The sequence below is a fragment of the Lissotriton vulgaris genome, unplaced genomic scaffold, assembly GCF_964263255.1.
Source record: "Lissotriton vulgaris unplaced genomic scaffold, aLisVul1.2 SCAFFOLD_1673, whole genome shotgun sequence".
NCBI classification, from domain to species: Eukaryota; Metazoa; Chordata; class Amphibia; order Caudata; family Salamandridae; genus Lissotriton; species Lissotriton vulgaris.
The window spans coordinates 92,109-111,778 of NW_028241535.1; the positions used below are offsets into that span (position 1 = coordinate 92,109).

The 19,670-nt window shown below is 41.0% G+C and overlaps 26 non-coding genes across 26 annotated transcripts; 8 read left to right on the forward strand and 18 right to left on the reverse strand.

The window, feature by feature from the left end:
• Window positions 1-551: 551 nt before the first annotated feature.
• TRNAT-UGU (transfer RNA threonine (anticodon UGU)) lies at window positions 552-623 on the reverse strand. Its single transcript has one exon. It is a non-coding gene; the product is annotated as a tRNA-Thr (tRNA).
• Window positions 624-1,212: 589 nt separating this feature from the next.
• Window positions 1,213-1,294, reverse strand: TRNAS-GCU (transfer RNA serine (anticodon GCU)). Its single transcript has one exon. It is a non-coding gene; the product is annotated as a tRNA-Ser (tRNA).
• A 289-nt stretch (window positions 1,295-1,583) lies between these two features.
• Window positions 1,584-1,678, forward strand: TRNAI-UAU (transfer RNA isoleucine (anticodon UAU)). Its single transcript has 2 exons — window positions 1,584-1,621; window positions 1,643-1,678. It is a non-coding gene; the product is annotated as a tRNA-Ile (tRNA).
• A 1,156-nt stretch (window positions 1,679-2,834) lies between these two features.
• Window positions 2,835-2,906, reverse strand: TRNAT-UGU (transfer RNA threonine (anticodon UGU)). Its single transcript has one exon. It is a non-coding gene; the product is annotated as a tRNA-Thr (tRNA).
• Window positions 2,907-3,495: 589 nt separating this feature from the next.
• TRNAS-GCU (transfer RNA serine (anticodon GCU)) lies at window positions 3,496-3,577 on the reverse strand. Its single transcript has one exon. It is a non-coding gene; the product is annotated as a tRNA-Ser (tRNA).
• A 289-nt stretch (window positions 3,578-3,866) lies between these two features.
• Window positions 3,867-3,961, forward strand: TRNAI-UAU (transfer RNA isoleucine (anticodon UAU)). Its single transcript has 2 exons — window positions 3,867-3,904; window positions 3,926-3,961. It is a non-coding gene; the product is annotated as a tRNA-Ile (tRNA).
• A 1,144-nt stretch (window positions 3,962-5,105) lies between these two features.
• TRNAT-UGU (transfer RNA threonine (anticodon UGU)) lies at window positions 5,106-5,177 on the reverse strand. The gene has a single exon. It is a non-coding gene; the product is annotated as a tRNA-Thr (tRNA).
• Window positions 5,178-5,766: 589 nt separating this feature from the next.
• TRNAS-GCU (transfer RNA serine (anticodon GCU)) lies at window positions 5,767-5,848 on the reverse strand. Its single transcript has one exon. It is a non-coding gene; the product is annotated as a tRNA-Ser (tRNA).
• A 289-nt stretch (window positions 5,849-6,137) lies between these two features.
• On the forward strand, window positions 6,138-6,232 carry TRNAI-UAU (transfer RNA isoleucine (anticodon UAU)). The gene is made up of 2 exons: window positions 6,138-6,175; window positions 6,197-6,232. It is a non-coding gene; the product is annotated as a tRNA-Ile (tRNA).
• Window positions 6,233-7,390: 1,158 nt separating this feature from the next.
• On the reverse strand, window positions 7,391-7,462 carry TRNAT-UGU (transfer RNA threonine (anticodon UGU)). The gene has a single exon. It is a non-coding gene; the product is annotated as a tRNA-Thr (tRNA).
• Window positions 7,463-8,051: 589 nt separating this feature from the next.
• Window positions 8,052-8,133, reverse strand: TRNAS-GCU (transfer RNA serine (anticodon GCU)). The gene has a single exon. It is a non-coding gene; the product is annotated as a tRNA-Ser (tRNA).
• Window positions 8,134-8,422: 289 nt separating this feature from the next.
• TRNAI-UAU (transfer RNA isoleucine (anticodon UAU)) lies at window positions 8,423-8,517 on the forward strand. The gene is made up of 2 exons: window positions 8,423-8,460; window positions 8,482-8,517. It is a non-coding gene; the product is annotated as a tRNA-Ile (tRNA).
• A 1,156-nt stretch (window positions 8,518-9,673) lies between these two features.
• On the reverse strand, window positions 9,674-9,745 carry TRNAT-UGU (transfer RNA threonine (anticodon UGU)). Its single transcript has one exon. It is a non-coding gene; the product is annotated as a tRNA-Thr (tRNA).
• A 589-nt stretch (window positions 9,746-10,334) lies between these two features.
• Window positions 10,335-10,416, reverse strand: TRNAS-GCU (transfer RNA serine (anticodon GCU)). Its single transcript has one exon. It is a non-coding gene; the product is annotated as a tRNA-Ser (tRNA).
• A 289-nt stretch (window positions 10,417-10,705) lies between these two features.
• On the forward strand, window positions 10,706-10,800 carry TRNAI-UAU (transfer RNA isoleucine (anticodon UAU)). The gene is made up of 2 exons: window positions 10,706-10,743; window positions 10,765-10,800. It is a non-coding gene; the product is annotated as a tRNA-Ile (tRNA).
• A 1,158-nt stretch (window positions 10,801-11,958) lies between these two features.
• TRNAT-UGU (transfer RNA threonine (anticodon UGU)) lies at window positions 11,959-12,030 on the reverse strand. Its single transcript has one exon. It is a non-coding gene; the product is annotated as a tRNA-Thr (tRNA).
• A 589-nt stretch (window positions 12,031-12,619) lies between these two features.
• On the reverse strand, window positions 12,620-12,701 carry TRNAS-GCU (transfer RNA serine (anticodon GCU)). Its single transcript has one exon. It is a non-coding gene; the product is annotated as a tRNA-Ser (tRNA).
• A 289-nt stretch (window positions 12,702-12,990) lies between these two features.
• Window positions 12,991-13,085, forward strand: TRNAI-UAU (transfer RNA isoleucine (anticodon UAU)). Its single transcript has 2 exons — window positions 12,991-13,028; window positions 13,050-13,085. It is a non-coding gene; the product is annotated as a tRNA-Ile (tRNA).
• Window positions 13,086-14,243: 1,158 nt separating this feature from the next.
• TRNAT-UGU (transfer RNA threonine (anticodon UGU)) lies at window positions 14,244-14,315 on the reverse strand. Its single transcript has one exon. It is a non-coding gene; the product is annotated as a tRNA-Thr (tRNA).
• A 589-nt stretch (window positions 14,316-14,904) lies between these two features.
• TRNAS-GCU (transfer RNA serine (anticodon GCU)) lies at window positions 14,905-14,986 on the reverse strand. Its single transcript has one exon. It is a non-coding gene; the product is annotated as a tRNA-Ser (tRNA).
• Window positions 14,987-15,275: 289 nt separating this feature from the next.
• On the forward strand, window positions 15,276-15,370 carry TRNAI-UAU (transfer RNA isoleucine (anticodon UAU)). Its single transcript has 2 exons — window positions 15,276-15,313; window positions 15,335-15,370. It is a non-coding gene; the product is annotated as a tRNA-Ile (tRNA).
• A 1,159-nt stretch (window positions 15,371-16,529) lies between these two features.
• Window positions 16,530-16,601, reverse strand: TRNAT-UGU (transfer RNA threonine (anticodon UGU)). Its single transcript has one exon. It is a non-coding gene; the product is annotated as a tRNA-Thr (tRNA).
• Window positions 16,602-17,190: 589 nt separating this feature from the next.
• On the reverse strand, window positions 17,191-17,272 carry TRNAS-GCU (transfer RNA serine (anticodon GCU)). Its single transcript has one exon. It is a non-coding gene; the product is annotated as a tRNA-Ser (tRNA).
• A 289-nt stretch (window positions 17,273-17,561) lies between these two features.
• On the forward strand, window positions 17,562-17,656 carry TRNAI-UAU (transfer RNA isoleucine (anticodon UAU)). Its single transcript has 2 exons — window positions 17,562-17,599; window positions 17,621-17,656. It is a non-coding gene; the product is annotated as a tRNA-Ile (tRNA).
• Window positions 17,657-18,812: 1,156 nt separating this feature from the next.
• TRNAT-UGU (transfer RNA threonine (anticodon UGU)) lies at window positions 18,813-18,884 on the reverse strand. The gene has a single exon. It is a non-coding gene; the product is annotated as a tRNA-Thr (tRNA).
• Window positions 18,885-19,469: 585 nt separating this feature from the next.
• On the reverse strand, window positions 19,470-19,551 carry TRNAS-GCU (transfer RNA serine (anticodon GCU)). Its single transcript has one exon. It is a non-coding gene; the product is annotated as a tRNA-Ser (tRNA).
• Between the last annotated feature and the right edge of the window lie 119 nt (window positions 19,552-19,670).

The following is a 19,670-nucleotide window of genomic DNA, read 5'->3' on the forward strand; positions in this document are numbered from 1 at the left end:
CAGCCCACCCATCCAAGGTCACCAAATCTATGAAGCAATTCTGCTTTTTCTCACATTCTCTCCATGTACAAGATACCTTGTATCAATTGAATGGACAGCAGGAGAGGTGAATATTTATGGTTAGTGGGGGTGGGGTTTTGAAGATTAACCTCATTTGACTAAGAGCCGGGGTATCTGGGAGAAAAAGTATTTTAAGGGGGATTAAGTTCATATCTCCTTGGTGAAATTTCTAGAGCCTTATTTCATCCTTTCTGTGGATGCAGACTCAGTCGGAACAGACGTCCTAGTCCTCGCTCTGCCTTTCAAAGGAACTTTAAATATGCATGGCTTATTTGGCTTTGCCCGGCAGGGCTTGCCCGGCGGGGTGAGAATGGCGTTTGTCAGGCGTTCGGAAGGGGTGAGGCAATAGTTTATGGTTCAATGGTTTTCATGAAGTCTTCTTGATAAGATGAAAGATGGAAAGGGAAGCTTGTCAATAAGCAAACTTAAGACAAGGTGTGACTCCTAGCAAGAATGACTTGAAAACAACATACAGAAACACACATATAAAAAGGCCCTGATGAGGCTTGAACTCATGACCCCTGGTTTACAAGACCAGTGCTCTGCCACTGAGCTACAAGGCCGGTCTGCCTGCAGTTTGTAAATCACAACATGTATTTTTACTGCGGTATGAAGATATCTATGATTTTGAGACTCTGTATGGAAATGCAGTTGCATTTGAATGTCTACATGCGTGCACAAATCGAAGAGCATGCTTAAGACACTTTTCTTGAAAGTAGGAAAAACTCCATTTTGATTTGAGAACATAAGAGTATTCACATTTATGACCATACTGAAAGCTCTACTGAGTATGTCCGCAATCAGTGACAGATAGAGAACTCACTTATTAGAAGTGATCTGTCTCTGTGGGGCAGACACATGTAAACACTCAGACACTTGAGACGGCTGAAACTTTAGGAGTAAGAAATGCTTTCTTATCAGTCTATCTATCCAAACTGGTTGGAAGGCCAGGAGTGAGGAATAGGCAATCCTCTGGACACTTCATGAAAGATCTAATTTCAATTAAGCACAAAATACTTCCCTTTATTTGACATAAATGCCATAATGGAATAGTCAGTTGGGCCCTTCTAGTGGATTATGGCAGTGTCTTGAAAGAGAGTGTAATTGTACTACGAGACATGCTCACCTTCAAAAGAGTGTCTGATGGCTTTCCGACGAAGGTGGGATTCGAACCCACGCGTGCAGAGCACAATGGATTAGCAGTCCATCGCCTTAACCACTCGGCCACCTCATCTGCCTTAGTGGCCTATATTTCATTTTTGGAGAAATTCTAACTATGTGCTAATTAAAAATAAGCATAAGTTTATCCTAGACTGTGTCAGAACGGCAAATGTATGGGGTGTTCAATAGACAGAGCACACGATATAGCAGAATTATCAAATCTATTCCATTTGGACTGTATTTTTAATAGTCATGATAACATGCTAGCATGTGAGTCGATCTTGCACAGTAAATAATGGAGCAGTGCAGTATCTACTTGGTTAGCACTAGATGGCTCAAATGGGGAGAAATGAAAACAGTGAGCTCCAGTGGCGCAATCGGTTAGCGCGCGGTACTTATACAGCAGTACTTGCACTGAGCCATGCCGAGGTTGTGAGTTCGAGCCTCACCTGGAGCAGTTGATTGGTTTTCATAAACCATTTCACTAAAAGTAAAGATTAGACTCAGAATAAAGACGGCTCTTGCTATAGAGTCTTAACTTCTTTTCAGGATCTGCGTGTCCGACTCCTCCAGGTGCCAAATATCACATATCCTATGCGATGCTCCTTATAAACATTCAATGATGTACCATCTTGCATAGCATGCAAACACCACATCAGTGCATTTAAAAATACTTTTGTAGAATAATAAATATGATGAATACATTGTTGTCACGGGATAACCATAAACTGAGGAGCTGCAAACAGTGCTGTGTCAGCTACATACAATAAAATGTAACTCAAAGAAATATCAAAAGAAGAGCATCATCATATTAAAGTTTCTAGTCAACATAAGAGTTGCACCATAGCAGCTTATGGTGCTTTCTGCTCAGATTGTGCCTCCAATCCCACATTGACTTTTTTAGTTCTTTGCAATTTTATAAAACAATTCCTGCTCAAAGCTAGCTTTTCAAAACCATTCAACCTATTACATTTATTTCTCTTACCTGTGAATGTGGTCCATGTTCTCTTTTCCTCATTCCCATCATGATACTCCCTTTCCGGAAACCAAGTTCACTTCTTTATCCAGCCCACCCATCCAAGGTCACCAAATCTATGAAGCAATTCTGCTTTTTCTCACTTTCTCTCCATGTACAAGATACCTTGTATCAATTGAATGGACAGCAGGAGAGGTGAATATTTATGGTTAGTGGGGGTGGGGTTTTGAAGATTAACCTCATTTGACTAAGAGCCGGGGTATCTGGGAGAAAAAGTATTTTAAGGGGGATGAAGTTCATATCTCCTTGGTGAAATTTCTAGAGCCTTATTTCATCCTTTCTGTGGATGCAGACTCAGTCGGAACAGACGTCCTAGTCCTCGCTCTGCCTTTCAAAGGAACTTTAAATATGCATGGCTTATTTGGCTTTGCCCGGCGGGGTGAGAATGGCGTTTGTCAGGCGTTCGTCAGGCGATCGGAAGGGGTGAGGCAATAGTTTATGGTTCAATGGTTTTCATGAACTCTTCTTGATAAGATGAAAGATGGAAAGGGAAGCTTGTCAATAAGCAAACTTAAGACAAGGTGTGACTCCTAGAAAGAATGACTTGAAAACAACATACAGAAACACACATATAAAAAGGCCCTGATGAGGCTTGAACTCATGACCCCTGCTTTACAAGACCAGTGCTCTGCCACTGAGCTACAAGGCCAGTCTGCCTGCAGTTTGTAAATTGCAACGTGTATTCTTACTGCGGTATGAAGATATCTATGATTTTGAGACTCTGTATGGAAATGCAGTTGCATTTGAATGTCTACATGCGTGCACAAATCGAAGAGCATGCTTAAGACACTTTTCTTGAAAGTAGGAAAAACTCCATTTTGATTTGAGAACATAAGAGTATTCACATTTATGACCATACTGAAAGCTCTACTGAGTATGTCCGCAATCAGTGACAGATAGAGAACTCACTTATTAGAAGTGATCTGTCTCTATGGGGCAGACACATGTAAACACTCAGACACTTGAGACGGCTGAAACTTTAGGAGTAAGAAATGCTTTCTTATCAGTCTATCTATCCAAACTGGTTGGAAGGCCAGGAGTGAGGAATAGGCAATCCTCTGGACACTTCATGAAAGATCTAATTTCAATTAAGCACAAAATACTTCCCTTTATTTGACATAAATGCCATAATGGAATAGTCAGTTGGGCCCTTCTAGTGGATTATGGCAGTGTCTTGAAAGAGAGTGTAATTGTACTACGAGACATGCTCCCCTTCAAAAGAGTGTCTGATGGCTTTCCGACGAAGGTGGGATTCGAACCCACGCGTGCAGAGCACAATGGATTAGCAGTCCATCACCTTAACCACTCGGCCACCTCGTCTGCCTTAGGGGCCTATATTTCATTTTTGGAGAAATTCTAACTATGTGCTAATTAAAAATAAGCATAAGTTTATCCTAGACTGTGTCAGAACGGCAAATGTATGGGGTGTTCAATAGACAGAGCACACAATATAGCAGAATTATCAAATCTATTCCATTTGGACTGTATTTTTAATAGTCATGATAACATGCTAGCATGTGAGTCGATCTTGCACAGTGAATAATGGAGCAGTGCAGTATCTACTTGGTTAGCACTAGATGGCTCAAATGGGGAGGAATGAAAACAGTGAGCTCCAGTGGCGCAATCGGTTAGCGCGCGGTACTTATACAGCAGTACTTGCACTGAGCCATGCCGAGGTTGTGAGTTCGAGCTTCACCTGGAGCAGCTGATTGGTTTTCATAAACCATTTCACTAAAAGTAAAGATTAGACTCAGAATAAAGACGGCTCTTGCTAGAGAGTCTTAACTTCTTTTCAGGATCTGCGTGTCCGACTCCTCCAGGTGCCAAATATCACATATCCTATGCGATGCTCCTTATAAACATTCAATGATGTACCATCTTGCATAGCATGCAAACACCACATCAGTGCATTTAAAAATACTTTTGTAGAATAATAAATATGATGAATACATTGTTGTCACGGGATAACCATAAACTGAGGAGCTGCAAACAGTGCTGTGTCAGCTACATACAATAAAATTTAACTCAAAGAAATATCAAAAGAAGAGCATCATCATATTAAAGTTTCTAGTCAACACAAGAGTTGCACCATAGCAGCTTATGGTGCTTTCTGCTCAGATTGTGCCTCCAATCCCACATTGACTTTTTTAGTCTTTGCAATTTTAAAAAACAATTCCTGCTCAAAGCTAGCTTTTCAAAACCATTCAACCTATTACATTTATTTCTCTAACCTGTGAATGTGGTCCATGTTCTCTTTTCCTCATTCCCATCATGATACTCCCTTTCCGGAAACCAAGTTCACTTCTTTATCCAGCCCACCCATCCAAGGTCACCAAATCTATGAAGCAATTCTGCTTTTTCTCACATTCTCTCCATGTACAAGATACCTTGTATCAATTGAATGGACAGCAGGAGAGGTGAATATTTATGGTTAGTGGGGGTGGGGTTTTGAAGATTAACCTCATTTGACTAAGAGCCGGGGTATCTGGGAGAAAAAGTATTTTAAGGGGGATTAAGTTCATATCTCCTTGGTGAAATTTCTAGAGCCTTATTTCATCCTTTCTGTGGATGCAGACTCAGTCGGAACAGACGTCCTAGTCCTCGCTCTGCCTTTCAAAGGAACTTTAAATATGCATGGCTTATTTGGCTTTGCCCGGCGGGGTGAGAATGGCGTTTGTCAGGCGTTCGGAAGGGGTGAGGCAATAGTTTATGGTTCAATGGTTTTCATGAAGTCTTCTTGATAAGATGAAAGATGGAAAGGGAAGCTTGTCAATAAGCAAACTTAAGACAAGGTGTGACTCCTAGCAAGAATGACTTGAAAACAACATACAGAAACACACATATAAAAAGGCCTTGATGAGGCTTGAACTCATGACCCCTGGTTTACAAGACCAGTGCTCTGCCACTGAGCTACAAGGCCGGTCTGCCTGCAGTTTGTAAATCACAACATGTATTTTTACTGCGGTATGAAGATATCTATGATTTTGAGACTCTGTATGGAAATGCAGTTGCATTTGAATGTCTACATGCGTGCACAAATCGAAGAGCATGCTTAAGACACTTTTCTTGAAAGTAGGAAAAACTCCATTTTGATTTGAGAACATAAGAGTATTCACATTTATGACCATACTGAAAGCTCTACTGAGTATGTGCGCAATCAGTGACAGATAGAGAACTCACTTATTAGAAGTGATCTGTCTCTGTGGGGCAGACACATGTAAACACTCAGACACTTGAGACGGCTGAAACTTTAGGAGTAAGAAATGCTTTCTTATCAGTCTATCTATCCAAACTGGTTGGAAGGCCAGGAGTGAGGAATAGGCAATCCTCTGGACACTTCATGAAAGATCTAATTTCAATTAAGCACAAAATACTTCCCTTTATTTGACATAAATGCCATAATGGAATAGTCAGTTGGGCCCTTCTAGTGGATTATGGCAGTGTCTTGAAAGAGAGTGTAATTGTACTACGAGACATGCTCACCTTCAAAAGAGTGTCTGATGGCTTTCCGACGAAGGTGGGATTCGAACCCACGCGTGCAGAGCACAATGGATTAGCAGTCCATCGCCTTAACCACTCGGCCACCTCATCTGCCTTAGGGGCCTATATTTCATTTTTGGAGAAATTCTAACTATGTGCTAATTAAAAATAAGCATAAGTTTATCCTAGACTGTGTCAGAACGGCAAATGTATGGGGTGTTCAATAGACAGAGCACACGATATAGCAGAATTATCAAATCTATTCCATTTGGACTGTATTTTTAATAGTCATGATAACATGCTTGCATGTGAGTCGATCTTGCACAGTGAATAATGGAGCAGTGCAGTATCTACTTGGTTAGCACTAGATGGCTCAAATGGGGAGGAATGAAAACAGTGAGCTCCAGTGGCGCAATCGGTTAGCGCGCGGTACTTATACAGCAGTACTTGCACTGAGCCATGCCGAGGTTGTGAGTTCGAGCTTCACCTGGAGCAGCTGATTGGTTTTCATAAACCATTTCACTAAAAGTAAAGATTAGACTCAGAATAAAGACGGCTCTTGCTAGAGAGTCTTAACTTCTTTTCAGGATCTGCGTGTCCGACTCCTCCAGGTGCCAAATATCACATATCCTATGCGATGCTCCTTATAAACATTCAATGATGTACCATCTTGCATAGCATGCAAACACCACATCAGTGCATTTAAAAATACTTTTGTAGAATAATAAATATGATGAATACATTGTTGTCACGGGATAACCATAAACTGAGGAGCTGCAAACAGTGCTGTGTCAGCTACATACAATAAAATTTAACTCAAAGAAATATCAAAAGAAGAGCATCATCATATTAAAGTTTCTAGTCAACACAAGAGTTGCACCATAGCAGCTTATGGTGCTTTCTGCTCAGATTGTGCCTCCAATCCCACATTGACTTTTTTAGTCTTTGCAATTTTAAAAAACAATTCCTGCTCAAAGCTAGCTTTTCAAAACCATTCAACCTATTACATTTATTTCTCTAACCTGTGAATGTGGTCCATGTTCTCTTTTCCTCATTCCCATCATGATACTCCCTTTCCGGAAACCAAGTTCACTTCTTTATCCAGCCCACCCATCCAAGGTCACCAAATCTATGAAGCAATTCTGCTTTTTCTCACATTCTCTCCATGTACAAGATACCTTGTATCAATTGAATGGACAGCAGGAGAGGTGAATATTTATGGTTAGTGGGGGTGGGGTTTTGAAGATTAACCTCATTTGACTAAGAGCCGGGGTATCTGGGAGAAAAAGTATTTTAAGGGGGATTAAGTTCATATCTCCTTGGTGAAATTTCTAGAGCCTTATTTCATCCTTTCTGTGGATGCAGACTCAGTCGGAACAGACGTCCTAGTCCTCGCTCTGCCTTTCAAAGGAACTTTAAATATGCATGGCTTATTTGGCTTTGCCCGGCAGGGCTTGCCCGGCGGGGTGAGAATGGCGTTTGTCAGGCGTTCGGAAGGGGTGAGGCAATAGTTTATGGTTCAATGGTTTTCATGAAGTCTTCTTGATAAGATGAAAGATGGAAAGGGAAGCTTGTCAATAAGCAAACTTAAGACAAGGTGTGACTCCTAGCAAGAATGACTTGAAAACAACATACAGAAACACACATATAAAAAGGCCCTGATGAGGCTTGAACTCATGACCCCTGGTTTACAAGACCAGTGCTCTGCCACTGAGCTACAAGGCCAGTCTGCCTGCAGTTTGTAAATCACAACATGTATTTTTACTGCGGTATGAAGATATCTATGATTTTGAGACTCTGTATGGAAATGCAGTTGCATTTGAATGTCTACATGCGTGCACAAATCGAAGAGCATGCTTAAGACACTTTTCTTGAAAGTAGGAAAAACTCCATTTTGATTTGAGAACATAAGAGTATTCACATTTATGACCATACTGAAAGCTCTACTGAGTATGTCCGCAATCAGTGACAGATAGAGAACTCACTTATTAGAAGTGATCTGTCTCTGTGGGGCAGACACATGTAAACACTCAGACACTTGAGACGGCTGAAACTTTAGGAGTAAGAAATGCTTTCTTATCAGTCTATCTATCCAAACTGGTTGGAAGGCCAGGAGTGAGGAATAGGCAATCCTCTGGACACTTCATGAAAGATCTAATTTCAATTAAGCACAAAATACTTCCCTTTATTTGACATAAATGCCATAATGGAATAGTCAGTTGGGCCCTTCTAGTGGATTATGGCAGTGTCTTGAAAGAGAGTGTAATTGTACTACGAGACATGCTCACCTTCAAAAGAGTGTCTGATGGCTTTCCGACGAAGGTGGGATTCGAACCCACGCGTGCAGAGCACAATGGATTAGCAGTCCATCGCCTTAACCACTCGGCCACCTCATCTGCCTTAGTGGCCTATATTTCATTTTTGGAGAAATTCTAACTATGTGCTAATTAAAAATAAGCATAAGTTTATCCTAGACTGTGTCAGAACGGCAAATGTATGGGGTGTTCAATAGACAGAGCACACGATATAGCAGAATTATCAAATCTATTCCATTTGGACTGTATTTTTAATAGTCATGATAACATGCTAGCATGTGAGTCGATCTTGCACAGTAAATAATGGAGCAGTGCAGTATCTACTTGGTTAGCACTAGATGGCTCAAATGGGGAGAAATGAAAACAGTGAGCTCCAGTGGCGCAATCGGTTAGCGCGCGGTACTTATACAGCAGTACTTGCACTGAGCCATGCCGAGGTTGTGAGTTCGAGCCTCACCTGGAGCAGTTGATTGGTTTTCATAAACCATTTCACTAAAAGTAAAGATTAGACTCAGAATAAAGACGGCTCTTGCTATAGAGTCTTAACTTCTTTTCAGGATCTGCGTGTCCGACTCCTCCAGGTGCCAAATATCACATATCCTATGCGATGCTCCTTATAAACATTCAATGATGTACCATCTTGCATAGCATGCAAACACCACATCAGTGCATTTAAAAATACTTTTGTAGAATAATAAATATGATGAATACATTGTTGTCACGGGATAACCATAAACTGAGGAGCTGCAAACAGTGCTGTGTCAGCTACATACAATAAAATGTAACTCAAAGAAATATCAAAAGAAGAGCATCATCATATTAAAGTTTCTAGTCAACATAAGAGTTGCACCATAGCAGCTTATGGTGCTTTCTGCTCAGATTGTGCCTCCAATCCCACATTGACTTTTTTAGTTCTTTGCAATTTTATAAAACAATTCCTGCTCAAAGCTAGCTTTTCAAAACCATTCAACCTATTACATTTATTTCTCTTACCTGTGAATGTGGTCCATGTTCTCTTTTCCTCATTCCCATCATGATACTCCCTTTCCGGAAACCAAGTTCACTTCTTTATCCAGCCCACCCATCCAAGGTCACCAAATCTATGAAGCAATTCTGCTTTTTCTCACTTTCTCTCCATGTACAAGATACCTTGTATCAATTGAATGGACAGCAGGAGAGGTGAATATTTATGGTTAGTGGGGGTGGGGTTTTGAAGATTAACCTCATTTGACTAAGAGCCGGGGTATCTGGGAGAAAAAGTATTTTAAGGGGGATGAAGTTCATATCTCCTTGGTGAAATTTCTAGAGCCTTATTTCATCCTTTCTGTGGATGCAGACTCAGTCGGAACAGACGTCCTAGTCCTCGCTCTGCCTTTCAAAGGAACTTTAAATATGCATGGCTTATTTGGCTTTGCCCGGCGGGGTGAGAATGGCGTTTGTCAGGCGTTCGTCAGGCGATCGGAAGGGGTGAGGCAATAGTTTATGGTTCAATGGTTTTCATGAACTCTTCTTGATAAGATGAAAGATGGAAAGGGAAGCTTGTCAATAAGCAAACTTAAGACAAGGTGTGACTCCTAGAAAGAATGACTTGAAAACAACATACAGAAACACACATATAAAAAGGCCCTGATGAGGCTTGAACTCATGACCCCTGCTTTACAAGACCAGTGCTCTGCCACTGAGCTACAAGGCCAGTCTGCCTGCAGTTTGTAAATTGCAACGTGTATTCTTACTGCGGTATGAAGATATCTATGATTTTGAGACTCTGTATGGAAATGCAGTTGCATTTGAATGTCTACATGCGTGCACAAATCGAAGAGCATGCTTAAGACACTTTTCTTGAAAGTAGGAAAAACTCCATTTTGATTTGAGAACATAAGAGTATTCACATTTATGACCATACTGAAAGCTCTACTGAGTATGTCCGCAATCAGTGACAGATAGAGAACTCACTTATTAGAAGTGATCTGTCTCTATGGGGCAGACACATGTAAACACTCAGACACTTGAGACGGCTGAAACTTTAGGAGTAAGAAATGCTTTCTTATCAGTCTATCTATCCAAACTGGTTGGAAGGCCAGGAGTGAGGAATAGGCAATCCTCTGGACACTTCATGAAAGATCTAATTTCAATTAAGCACAAAATACTTCCCTTTATTTGACATAAATGCCATAATGGAATAGTCAGTTGGGCCCTTCTAGTGGATTATGGCAGTGTCTTGAAAGAGAGTGTAATTGTACTACGAGACATGCTCCCCTTCAAAAGAGTGTCTGATGGCTTTCCGACGAAGGTGGGATTCGAACCCACGCGTGCAGAGCACAATGGATTAGCAGTCCATCACCTTAACCACTCGGCCACCTCGTCTGCCTTAGGGGCCTATATTTCATTTTTGGAGAAATTCTAACTATGTGCTAATTAAAAATAAGCATAAGTTTATCCTAGACTGTGTCAGAACGGCAAATGTATGGGGTGTTCAATAGACAGAGCACACGATATAGCAGAATTATCAAATCTATTCCATTTGGACTGTATTTTTAATAGTCATGATAACATGCTAGCATGTGAGTCGATCTTGCACAGTGAATAATGGAGCAGTGCAGTATCTACTTGGTTAGCACTAGATGGCTCAAATGGGGAGGAATGAAAACAGTGAGCTCCAGTGGCGCAATCGGTTAGCGCGCGGTACTTATACAGCAGTACTTGCACTGAGCCATGCCGAGGTTGTGAGTTCGAGCTTCACCTGGAGCAGCTGATTGGTTTTCATAAACCATTTCACTAAAAGTAAAGATTAGACTCAGAATAAAGACGGCTCTTGCTAGAGAGTCTTAACTTCTTTTCAGGATCTGCGTGTCCGACTCCTCCAGGTGCCAAATATCACATATCCTATGCGATGCTCCTTATAAACATTCAATGATGTACCATCTTGCATAGCATGCAAACACCACATCAGTGCATTTAAAAATACTTTTGTAGAATAATAAATATGATGAATACATTGTTGTCACGGGATAACCATAAACTGAGGAGCTGCAAACAGTGCTGTGTCAGCTACATACAATAACATTTAACTCAAAGAAATATCAAAAGAAGAGCATCATCATATTAAAGTTTCTAGTCAACACAAGAGTTGCACCATAGCAGCTTATGGTGCTTTCTGCTCAGATTGTGCCTCCAATCCCACATTGACTTTTTTAGTCTTTGCAATTTTAAAAAACAATTCCTGCTCAAAGCTAGCTTTTCAAAACCATTCAACCTATTACATTTATTTCTCTAACCTGTGAATGTGGTCCATGTTCTCTTTTCCTCATTCCCATCATGATACTCCCTTTCCGGAAACCAAGTTCACTTCTTTATCCAGCCCACCCATCCAAGGTCACCAAATCTATGAAGCAATTCTGCTTTTTCTCACATTCTCTCCATGTACAAGATACCTTGTATCAATTGAATGGACAGCAGGAGAGGTGAATATTTATGGTTAGTGGGGGTGGGGTTTTGAAGATTAACCTCATTTGACTAAGAGCCGGGGTATCTGGGAGAAAAAGTATTTTAAGGGGGATTAAGTTCATATCTCCTTGGTGAAATTTCTAGAGCCTTATTTCATCCTTTCTGTGGATGCAGACTCAGTCGGAACAGACGTCCTAGTCCTCGCTCTGCCTTTCAAAGGAACTTTAAATATGCATGGCTTATTTGGCTTTGCCCGGCAGGGCTTGCCCGGCGGGGTGAGAATGGCGTTTGTCAGGCGTTCGGAAGGGGTGAGGCAATAGTTTATGGTTCAATGGTTTTCATGAAGTCTTCTTGATAAGATGAAAGATGGAAAGGGAAGCTTGTCAATAAGCAAACTTAAGACAAGGTGTGACTCCTAGCAAGAATGACTTGAAAACAACATACAGAAACACACATATAAAAAGGCCCTGATGAGGCTTGAACTCATGACCCCTGGTTTACAAGACCAGTGCTCTGCCACTGAGCTACAAGGCCGGTCTGCCTGCAGTTTGTAAATCACAACATGTATTTTTACTGCGGTATGAAGATATCTATGATTTTGAGACTCTGTATGGAAATGCAGTTGCATTTGAATGTCTACATGCGTGCACAAATCGAAGAGCATGCTTAAGACACTTTTCTTGAAAGTAGGAAAAACTCCATTTTGATTTGAGAACATAAGAGTATTCACATTTATGACCATACTGAAAGCTCTACTGAGTATGTGCGCAATCAGTGACAGATAGAGAACTCACTTATTAGAAGTGATCTGTCTCTGTGGGGCAGACACATGTAAACACTCATACACTTGAGACGGCTGAAACTTTAGGAGTAAGAAATGCTTTCTTATCAGTCTATCTATCCAAACTGGTTGGAAGGCCAGGAGTGAGGAATAGGCAATCCTCTGGACACTTCATGAAAGATCTAATTTCAATTAAGCACAAAATACTTCCCTTTATTTGACATAAATGCCATAATGGAATAGTCAGTTGGGCCCTTCTAGTGGATTATGGCAGTGTCTTGAAAGAGAGTGTAATTGTACTACGAGACATGCTCACCTTCAAAAGAGTGTCTGATGGCTTTCCGACGAAGGTGGGATTCGAACCCACGCGTGCAGAGCACAATGGATTAGCAGTCCATCGCCTTAACCACTCGGCCACCTCATCTGCCTTAGGGGCCTATATTTCATTTTTGGAGAAATTCTAACTATGTGCTAATTAAAAATAAGCATAAGTTTATCCTAGACTGTGTCAGAACGGCAAATGTATGGGGTGTTCAATAGACAGAGCACACGATATAGCAGAATTATCAAATCTATTCCATTTGGACTGTATTTTTAATAGTCATGATAACATGCTTGCATGTGAGTCGATCTTGCACAGTGAATAATGGAGCAGTGCAGTATCTACTTGGTTAGCACTAGATGGCTCAAATGGGGAGGAATGAAAACAGTGAGCTCCAGTGGCGCAATCGGTTAGCGCGCGGTACTTATACAGCAGTACTTGCACTGAGCCATGCCGAGGTTGTGAGTTCGAGCTTCACCTGGAGCAGCTGATTGGTTTTCATAAACCATTTCACTAAAAGTAAAGATTAGACTCAGAATAAAGACGGCTCTTGCTAGAGAGTCTTAACTTCTTTTCAGGATCTGCGTGTCCGACTCCTCCAGGTGCCAAATATCACATATCCTATGCGATGCTCCTTATAAACATTCAATGATGTACCATCTTGCATAGCATGCAAACACCACATCAGTGCATTTAAAAATACTTTTGTAGAATAATAAATATGATGAATACATTGTTGTCACGGGATAACCATAAACTGAGGAGCTGCAAACAGTGCTGTGTCAGCTACATACAATAAAATTTAACTCAAAGAAATATCAAAAGAAGAGCATCATCATATTAAAGTTTCTAGTCAACACAAGAGTTGCACCATAGCAGCTTATGGTGCTTTCTGCTCAGATTGTGCCTCCAATCCCACATTGACTTTTTTAGTCTTTGCAATTTTAAAAAACAATTCCTGCTCAAAGCTAGCTTTTCAAAACCATTCAACCTATTACATTTATTTCTCTAACCTGTGAATGTGGTCCATGTTCTCTTTTCCTCATTCCCATCATGATACTCCCTTTCCGGAAACCAAGTTCACTTCTTTATCCAGCCCACCCATCCAAGGTCACCAAATCTATGAAGCAATTCTGCTTTTTCTCACATTCTCTCCATGTACAAGATACCTTGTATCAATTGAATGGACAGCAGGAGAGGTGAATATTTATGGTTAGTGGGGGTGGGGTTTTGAAGATTAACCTCATTTGACTAAGAGCCGGGGTATCTGGGAGAAAAAGTATTTTAAGGGGGATTAAGTTCATATCTCCTTGGTGAAATTTCTAGAGCCTTATTTCATCCTTTCTGTGGATGCAGACTCAGTCGGAACAGACGTCCTAGTCCTCGCTCTGCCTTTCAAAGGAACTTTAAATATGCATGGCTTATTTGGCTTTGCCCGGCAGGGCTTGCCCGGCGGGGTGAGAATGGCGTTTGTCAGGCGTTCGGAAGGGGTGAGGCAATAGTTTATGGTTCAATGGTTTTCATGAAGTCTTCTTGATAAGATGAAAGATGGAAAGGGAAGCTTGTCAATAAGCAAACTTAAGACAAGGTGTGACTCCTAGCAAGAATGACTTGAAAACAACATACAGAAACACACATATAAAAAGGCCCTGATGAGGCTTGAACTCATGACCCCTGGTTTACAAGACCAGTGCTCTGCCACTGAGCTACAAGGCCGGTCTGCCTGCAGTTTGTAAATCACAACATGTATTTTTACTGCGGTATGAAGATATCTATGATTTTGAGACTCTGTATGGAAATGCAGTTGCATTTGAATGTCTACATGCGTGCACAAATCGAAGAGCATGCTTAAGACACTTTTCTTGAAAGTAGGAAAAACTCCATTTTGATTTGAGAACATAAGAGTATTCACATTTATGACCATACTGAAAGCTCTACTGAGTATGTCCGCAATCAGTGACAGATAGAGAACTCACTTATTAGAAGTGATCTGTCTCTGTGGGGCAGACACATGTAAACACTCAGACACTTGAGACGGCTGAAACTTTAGGAGTAAGAAATGCTTTCTTATCAGTCTATCTATCCAAACTGGTTGGAAGGCCAGGAGTGAGGAATAGGCAATCCTCTGGACACTTCATGAAAGATCTAATTTCAATTAAGCACAAAATACTTCCCTTTATTTGACATAAATGCCATAATGGAATAGTCAGTTGGGCCCTTCTAGTGGATTATGGCAGTGTCTTGAAAGAGAGTGTATTTGTACTACGAGACATGCTCACCTTCAAAAGAGTGTCTGATGGCTTTCCGACGAAGGTGGGATTCGAACCCACGCGTGCAGAGCACAATGGATTAGCAGTCCATCGCCTTAACCACTCGGCCACCTCATCTGCCTTAGGGGCCTATATTTCATTTTTGGAGAAATTCTAACTATGTGCTAATTAAAAATAAGCATAAGTTTATCCTAGACTGTGTCAGAACGGCAAATGTATGGGGTGTTCAATAGACAGAGCACACGATATAGCAGAATTATCAAATCTATTCCATTTGGACTGTATTTTTAATAGTCATGATAACATGCTAGCATGTGAGTCGATCTTGCACAGTAAATAATGGAGCAGTGCAGTATCTACTTGGTTAGCACTAGATGGCTCAAATGGGGAGAAATGAAAACAGTGAGCTCCAGTGGCGCAATCGGTTAGCGCGCGGTACTTATACAGCAGTACTTGCACTGAGCCATGCCGAGGTTGTGAGTTCGAGCCTCACCTGGAGCAGTTGATTGGTTTTCATAAACCATTTCACTAAAAGTAAAGATTAGACACAGAATAAAGACGGCTCTTGCTATAGAGTCTTAACTTCTTTTCAGGATCTGCGTGTCCGACTCCTCCAGGTGCCAAATATCACATATCCTATGCGATGCTCCTTATAAACATTCAATGATGTACCATCTTGCATAGCATGCAAACACCACATCAGTGCATTTAAAAATACTTTTGTAGAATAATAAATATGATGAATACATTGTTGTCACGGGATAACCATAAACTGAGGAGCTGCAAACAGTGCTGTGTCAGCTACATACAATAAAATGTAACTCAAAGAAATATCAAAAGAAGAGCATCATCATATTAAAGTTTCTAGTCAACATAAGAGTTGCACCATAGCAGCTTATGGTGCTTTCTGCTCAGATTGTGCCTCCAATCCCACATTGACTTTTTTAGTTCTTTGCAATTTTATAAAACAATTCCTGCTCAAAGCTAGCTTTTCAAAACCATTCAACCTATTACATTTATTTCTCTTACCTGTGAATGTGGTCCATGTTCTCTTTTCCTCATTCCCATCATGATACTCCCTTTCCGGAAACCAAGTTCACTTCTTTATCCAGCCCACCCATCCAAGGTCACCAAATCTATGAAGCAATTCTGCTTTTTCTCACTTTCTCTCCATGTACAAGATACCTTGTATCAATTGAATGGACAGCAGGAGAGGTGAATATTTATGGTTAGTGGGGGTGGGGTTTTGAAGATTAACCTCATTTGACTAAGAGCCGGGGTATCTGGGAGAAAAAGTATTTTAAGGGGGATTAAGTTCATATCTCCTTGGTGAAATTTCTAGAGCCTTATTTCATCCTTTCTGTGGATGCAGACTCAGTCGGAACAGACGTCCTAGTCCTCGCTCTGCCTTTCAAAGGAACTTTAAATATGCATGGCTTATTTGGCTTTGCCCGGCAGGGCTTGCCCGGCGGGGTGAGAATGGCGTTTGTCAGGCGTTCGGAAGGGGTGAGGCAATAGTTTATGGTTCAATGGTTTTCATGAAGTCTTCTTGATAAGATGAAAGATGGAAAGGGAAGCTTGTCAATAAGCAAACTTAAGACAAGGTGTGACTCCTAGCAAGAATGACTTGAAAACAACATACAGAAACACACATATAAAAAGGCCCTGATGAGGCTTGAACTCATGACCCCTGGTTTACAAGACCAGTGCTCTGCCACTGAGCTACAAGGCCGGTCTGCCTGCAGTTTGTAAATCACAACATGTATTTTTACTGCGGTATGAAGATATCTATGATTTTGAGACTCTGTATGGAAATGCAGTTGCATTTGAATGTCTACATGCGTGCACAAATCGAAGAGCATGCTTAAGACACTTTTCTTGAAAGTAGGAAAAACTCCATTTTGATTTGAGAACATAAGAGTATTCACATTTATGACCATACTGAAAGCTCTACTGAGTATGTCCGCAATCAGTGACAGATAGAGAACTCACTTATTAGAAGTGATCTGTCTCTGTGGGGCAGACACATGTAAACACTCAGACACTTGAGACGGCTGAAACTTTAGGAGTAAGAAATGCTTTCTTATCAGTCTATCTATCCAAACTGGTTGGAAGGCCAGGAGTGAGGAATAGGCAATCCTCTGGACACTTCATGAAAGATCTAATTTCAATTAAGCACAAAATACTTCCCTTTATTTGACATAAATGCCATAATGGAATAGTCAGTTGGGCCCTTCTAGTGGATTATGGCAGTGTCTTGAAAGAGAGTGTATTTGTACTACGAGACATGCTCACCTTCAAAAGAGTGTCTGATGGCTTTCCGACGAAGGTGGGATTCGAACCCACGCGTGCAGAGCACAATGGATTAGCAGTCCATCGCCTTAACCACTCGGCCACCTCATCTGCCTTAGGGGCCTATATTTCATTTTTGGAGAAATTCTAACTATGTGCTAATTAAAAATAAGCATAAGTTTATCCTAGACTGTGTCAGAACGGCAAATGTATGGGGTGTTCAATAGACAGAGCACACGATATAGCAGAATTATCAAATCTATTCCATTTGGACTGTATTTTTAATAGTCATGATAACATGCTAGCATGTGAGTCGATCTTGCACAGTAAATAATGGAGCAGTGCAGTATCTACTTGGTTAGCACTAGATGGCTCAAATGGGGAGAAATGAAAACAGTGAGCTCCAGTGGCGCAATCGGTTAGCGCGCGGTACTTATACAGCAGTACTTGCACTGAGCCATGCCGAGGTTGTGAGTTCGAGCCTCACCTGGAGCAGTTGATTGGTTTTCATAAACCATTTCACTAAAAGTAAAGATTAGACACAGAATAAAGACGGCTCTTGCTATAGAGTCTTAACTTCTTTTCAGGATCTGCGTGTCCGACTCCTCCAGGTGCCAAATATCACATATCCTATGCGATGCTCCTTATAAACATTCAATGATGTACCATCTTGCATAGCATGCAAACACCACATCAGTGCATTTAAAAATACTTTTGTAGAATAATAAATATGATGAATACATTGTTGTCACGGGATAACCATAAACTGAGGAGCTGCAAACAGTGCTGTGTCAGCTACATACAATAAAATGTAACTCAAAGAAATATCAAAAGAAGAGCATCATCATATTAAAGTTTCTAGTCAACATAAGAGTTGCACCATAGCAGCTTATGGTGCTTTCTGCTCAGATTGTGCCTCCAATCCCACATTGACTTTTTTAGTTCTTTGCAATTTTATAAAACAATTCCTGCTCAAAGCTAGCTTTTCAAAACCATTCAACCTATTACATTTATTTCTCTTACCTGTGAATGTGGTCCATGTTCTCTTTTCCTCATTCCCATCATGATACTCCCTTTCCGGAAACCAAGTTCACTTCTTTATCCAGCCCACCCATCCAAGGTCACCAAATCTATGAAGCAATTCTGCTTTTTCTCACTTTCTCTCCATGTACAAGATACCTTGTATCAATTGAATGGACAGCAGGAGAGGTGAATATTTATGGTTAGTGGGGGTGGGGTTTTGAAGATTAACCTCATTTGACTAAGAGCCGGGGTATCTGGGAGAAAAAGTATTTTAAGGGGGATGAAGTTCATATCTCCTTGGTGAAATTTCTAGAGCCTTATTTCATCCTTTCTGTGGATGCAGACTCAGTCGGAACAGACGTCCTAGTCCTCGCTCTGCCTTTCAAAGGAACTTTAAATATGCATGGCTTATTTGGCTTTGCCCGGCGGGGTGAGAATGGCGTTTGTCAGGCGTTCGTCAGGCGATCGGAAGGGGTGAGGCAATAGTTTATGGTTCAATGGTTTTCATGAACTCTTCTTGATAAGATGAAAGATGGAAAGGGAAGCTTGTCAATAAGCAAACTTAAGACAAGGTGTGACTCCTAGAAAGAATGACTTGAAAACAACATACAGAAACACACATATAAAAAGGCCCTGATGAGGCTTGAACTCATGACCCCTGGTTTACAAGACCAGTGCTCTGCCACTGAGCTACAAGGCCGGTCTGCCTGCAGTTTGTAAATCGCAACATGTATTCTTACTGCGGTATGAAGATATCTATGATTTTGAGACTCTGTATGGAAATGCAGTTGCATTTGAATGTCTACATGCGTGCACAAATCGAAGAGCATGCTTAAGACACTTTTCTTGAAAGTAGGAAAAACTCCATTTTGATTTGAGAACATAAGAGTATTCACATTTATGACCATACTGAAAGCTCTAGTGAGTATGTCCGCAATCAGTGACAGATAGAGAACTCACTTATTAGAAGTGATCTGTCTCTGTGGGGCAGACAAATGTAAACACTCATACACTTGAGACGGCTGAAACTTTAGGAGTAAGAAATGCTTTCTTATCAGTCTATCCAAACTGGTTGGAAGGCCAGGAGTGAGGAATAGGCAATCCTCTGGACACTTCATGAAAGATCTAATTTCAATTAAGCACAAAATACTTCCCTTTATTTGACATAAATGCCATAATGGAATAGTCAGTTGGGCCCTTCTAGTGGATTATGGCAGTGTCTTGAAAGAGAGTGTAATTGTACTACAAGACATGCTCACCTTCAAAAGAGTGTCTGATGGCTTTCCGACGAAGGTGGGATTCGAACCCACGCGTGCAGAGCACAATGGATTAGCAGTCCATCGCCTTAACCACTTGGCCACCTCGTCTGCCTTAGGAGCCTACATTTCATTTTTGGTGAAATTCTAACTATGTGCTAATTAAAAATAAGCATAAGTTTATCCTAGACTGTGTCAGAACGGCAAATGTATGGGGTGTTCAATAGACA